The sequence below is a fragment of the Corvus brachyrhynchos genome, unplaced genomic scaffold, assembly GCF_000691975.1.
Source record: "Corvus brachyrhynchos isolate BGI_N302 unplaced genomic scaffold, ASM69197v1 scaffold10, whole genome shotgun sequence".
NCBI lineage: Eukaryota > Metazoa > Chordata > Aves > Passeriformes > Corvidae > Corvus > Corvus brachyrhynchos.
Window position 1 is genome coordinate 8280007 of NW_008236180.1, and position 5221 is coordinate 8285227.

Here is a 5221-nt window from a genome sequence, read left to right on the forward strand (position 1 = left end):
AAAACCAACAAAGGCAGAAATGACACAGCTGTGTTGGAACATCTTGTCAAAAAGCACTTCCCTGCTCATTCCGTTTCGTACCATGGCATCAAGAAACTAATTTCAATTGTTTCAAGCCAGAGAGTTTTTAAACATTCAGAGATTTTTATAAATCAATGAAAATATGGGATGTGGCTCTTCTTTCAGATCTGAGAATCCATTCAGGCATTAAAATGCTGAACAACTCAAAAAAAGGCCTTGAATGCTGTGCACTTGAAAGCTCAGTGCTTTACACCTATTTAGGCCCATGGTAACCCAAACACTTTGATTGTAACTCTTAATATTTTTTATGATTCATTTTATATAAAGAAAAAATAAATCCAAGACTCCAACTCCCCTTCTCTTTTGTGTAATTTTCTACTAGATCCTGAAAATTTCACTTCAAGAAAATCCATCCCCTTTAGACTTCTGCCACCGCTTTTACTCCCTTCTTAGGAATTTACAAATACTGTGAATTTTGACCAAAAGGAGGAAAAAAGAAAATCAAGGCAACATAATGGTGAGAGCTTATTTCAACTCCTTGCAAGGGTCAGTGGAAAGATTACAAATTAGGAAGAATCAGCTGAATCCTCAATTTATTCTCAGGTCTGCAAAGTTCAAAGAAACATTTCATACCCCACATGCCCTTTGCTCATATTCTTTTCCTATGAAATTTGGTTTAGGTTGGGGTAGGAGATGTAGAACAGAGCCTTGGGAAGGTAACAAACAATGGGCATCATGGATGAAGGTCTCTCCATGGCGTGCCCAGCAGGCTGTCACTCCAGGGTGACTCCAGGGTGACAGCAGGAAGGGCCCCGTGCCTGTTCTGTGCCTGCTGCTCAGTAAATGCTGTGCAAAGCCCACAGATTTCTCCATGCATGGATTAGCACAAGGTTAAGGTGCTGTGTTGCTCAGCCTGGGAGAACTCATTGAGATGCAGGATGAGCTGCGTGTGGTGCTGCCTTGCCAGGATCTGCCAGAGTGTGATGGAGTGATACCACAGGCTGGTGGCTTTCCCCACACCCCTCTTACAACCACCCAGGGCAGCAGAGGAAAACAAACCAACCTGGGACACCACAGTGTAGGGGTTGGAGGAGTGTGTTTGGACTGATGGAGCCATTCCTGCAGAATCACAGGGTATTTAGCAGAAAATGTTTCAAACTTGAGCAGCATTCTCTGCCTTTTGAGAAGTCAATCCCTTGAGACATCTCAGCACAGAACTGCACACCGACAAACCAGCCCAGGGGGCTCAAACAGTTCAAATGCAGTCCATGGTTCTCCTTGCAGGAAGGCCAGGCTGGAATTCTGCTGGGACCAGTTAAATCACCTGCATCTCTGCCTGGTACCACTCAGGGTACAGCCAGAACTGAGGGTTCCCTTTCCCTGAGCCATTGTTAAAAAGATCCACTTTTTTTTTTAAATTGTATTAATTCTATTAAAAGGGATCAGAAAGCCAAAAATAACAAAGTGAATGCAAAAGTCTTATCATTAGCAAAGGATTTAATTAGAAAAACACCTACAAGTCAGGGCAGGAACTGCACCTTGCTTTGCCTTTGGAACGCAGCTTGTGCCTCCTCAGCCTCACCACAGTGCAAATATTCAGCTATTTGTTGAAAGAGGGGAAAAAATATGTTCTCTGCTTGCATAATCAGTACTCCTGAAGCTTGGAGATGCTTGAATTAACACATACTTGAATTTTAAAAAGCTTGGGTGAGGAAATTCAGCCCACCACCACTTGAGGACTGTTATTTTGTCCCCATGGGACCTCACTGCTCAGAGCAGACAGCACTTGTGGAACAGGAATCCTCCCCATACCTGGGAAGGTGGCAAATAAAACCCTGGCAAAACAGACTTCAGGATTTATCTTTACTACACCTTGACAAGATGAGCTCTTTTTGGATCTTCTGGGATTTGGGTTTCTTTTTCCTGTTGTTATTCTGGGGTCTTTGGGGTTTGTTCCTATAGTAGTTGAAATACAAAGAAAAAACCTAAAATTTTCAAGGATTAGCTACTTCTGCTGGAAGCACCCAAACCCCACTTGACTCAAACATGCATTCAGTATTTTTATGGCATGTAATATATCCAGTGTGTAATTCCCTAGGCTTCATTCAGAGCCATGGTTACACAATAATTCCCAAATGAGAAGCCAAGACCTCAAGTAAGGCAGACAGAAGCAAATTTTTCAGGATTGAACAAGAAGGGGAGATAGGCAGTATGGGAAATTCATCCTTATCCTACCAAAATTATGAACCATGGAACATCTGGCCAGAAATTGTTCCCTAACTTTCACAGTGTCATCAGAAACTAGATTAACTGGACCAAGAAATGTATGTCTTACAAATTGATCTCCCCAACAGATAAACCAGTTGTCACACATTCAGCTATAGATAAAAGATGTGATTTATCCTTTGCAGTCATCTGACACCAGAAATTGTGGGGCTTTAGTAGTAACCTTTCCCACTACATCCATTTAGCAAGTTCTGATGGGAAACAGGAATTATTTTGACTTCAACTCTCAACATTAAATAGCCTAAATTATTCGGTACCACCACCCCAGTGAAAAATTACAAAGGCATCAACAACTGTTACATGAGCTTTTCCACGGGACCTTTTCAAGAGATGACCGAGTTTACCCATTTCAGGATAAAATTAGGGTCGCTTACAGGACAGGAATAGCCCCACCTGCAAGTAAAATGCTCCTGCTTGTGTGAGGAAGGGCAGGAAACACAATCCCAAGCTCCCCATGCTCCCAGTCAGCATTTCCTGAAGTGGATGGGCCTTGCCTCACTGAGCTGTTTGCAGGGAATGTTTGCTGAGCAGGGATGGCTCCCAAAACTGCAGTTTTATTCCCTCAGTCCCCACCCAATGAGCAACATTATCCTGAGCTAAAGCACAAACTTTCTGCAGGATTTGTTAGAGGAGAAAAATAATCCTCTTCTCTCCTTCAACAAGGTCAGGAGAGATGCTGCAAGCTCTTTTGCTCTCTATCAAAATTCCTTTTTTGGGACCACAATGAGGCAGTTTTTCTACTTTAACTGTAATCATCCTTCCTTCCTTTTTAGAAGAGGGAGAAAATGGTGATGTTTCATTCTTTCTAAAAACAAATCAAACCCAAGGCAGATCACAGAAGTTGCAGTTGCACTGTGATGTACTACATCACTCAGAAACATAGAAGAGAGGTCCATTCTCTTAGTATTTTCAGAAAAATAAATCAGAATATGCAGAATCCTCCCTGAGGCTGAAATCAGTGTTCAGTTCCTTCCTTGCCAGTCCCAGCAGAGCATGGGATGCTGAACATCTGGAGACTCCATCAGTGCAGTGCAGGCGGAATCAGGCTCTCCCTGACCAAGAGTTTAACAGATCTCTTTGCTTTCACCAGCATTGATAAATCTCTTCCTGATCTCTGCATTTTCCCCAGATCCTAGCAGGTGAGCTACAGAAAACAGCACCTGCAAGGAAGGAAAATCCTAAATAGCTCATTCTCCTGTGCCAGGTCAGGATCTCTCCTCTCCTGGCCTGTTGGATTGCTTCAGGTTAAACTTCCAGCCCAAACACAACAAAATAAACCTCAATTTTCTCCACTATTCTGCCCTCCATTTGGGGGAATTTTAACAATTTACTGGTAAATCCAGCTCTGAAGAGTTGTAGTGATGACTAATCACCAAGAGACATGTAGTCACAGCTGCTCAGATATTTATTTCTTGTCTAAACCCAACTCTGAATACTTAAGCACCTTAATAGAAGGAGAATAATAAATACAGTCCAAATATAGGCAGCCATCCAACAGAGTCATCACAGCTCTCTTAAATCCCCCATCTTTCAACCGTGCTCTCACCATTGTATAGCAAGAATGTAGCAGAAAGGCAGAGTAGGGAGGACAGGCATAGTTGCCATATTTACTGCTTTCACCTACTTTAGTTTTTTTCAACTCAGCACATTCAGGTTTGTCTCAGATTCTTTCCCCGTGCACAGCAATCACCAGACTGGGGCAGAGATAAATCAAACCTGGCCCAGGCTGCTGGGCAGGAGGGGGAAGGGAGACTTCACCTGTGATCTGAGCTTTGGTTTTGTCTCACCTTGAAGGGGAGGAGAATCCCAGGGTTAGGATAGAGTGAGACAGAGCCCAGCCAGTGTGAGCAAAAAGTCTTGGAGCCAAGTGTTCATCCAGGGAACAGCCAGGATGGGCACCTGGGCTTCCTATTCCCAAGGGAATTGCAACAGAGTAAGAAAAAACCCCATAAAATATCTATATCTGCTGCTAAACAGCTGTGGTTTAATTGGTGGAGTGACTGCTTCATTGATGACAACCCCGAGCATCAAAAATAAAGCTTGATTGTACATTCTGGGAATCCATGAATTACCCACAGGGAAATGAAAACAAAGAGGATCTATTTCTAAGCTGCATTTTGAAGTTTCTTAGAGGCTTTCCCAATATACTTAGTTTGACTTTTTCCTGCTATTACATTTCTAAACTTTTAAATTAAAAAATTTGGAAAATCAAGTGATTACAGCTTTACAAAGACTAAAGTCTCTAAAATATTGATCTCCCAGTAAAAATAAAAATCAAGAGCCTATCCACTTTATCTTATATGCACTATTTTTTTTGCTTAGGTTGAGCCTCCAGCAAATAAATTCAACAGAAACTAAATTAATTGGGCTCAACAACAACATACTCACTTGAATTTCTACTTGTATTAGTGCTCTGAGTTTTCCTTCATGAGTGTATGCATTCTTAAAACTCAGAACAGCAATCTAGGAATATTTACAAAATTTGGGGGAAAATTTTAAAAAGGCTTGTACATGCCACTATACACACAGAGACATTTAGACTTCATTTCAACATTAAATATGAACTCAATCTGCCTTTTAGAGTTTTCTCCCCCTCTTCAATTTACTTTAATTGACAAAACTCCTCATTCTTGACCTGGCCTCTGTCATAAAGGTTGGTCTTTTCCCTCAGACACACAGAGAAGGTAAATCCTACTCTTGCAGTCCATCAAATGAGTTTCTGTCTCCTCTAACCTGTAATTGAGGTTGTAACAGATGGCTTTGCATTTTGCAAGACCAAAGGTTGTGCAAGAGCAGCAGCTTTATTTAAAGGGACAGATTTGTCAGCGCGCAGAGCGAGGTAGGAGTTTGTGGGAGATGAAGAATTTCTGGCTTTGAAGGAAGACTCAGAGGAACAGCATCTAAAGGCTCATCT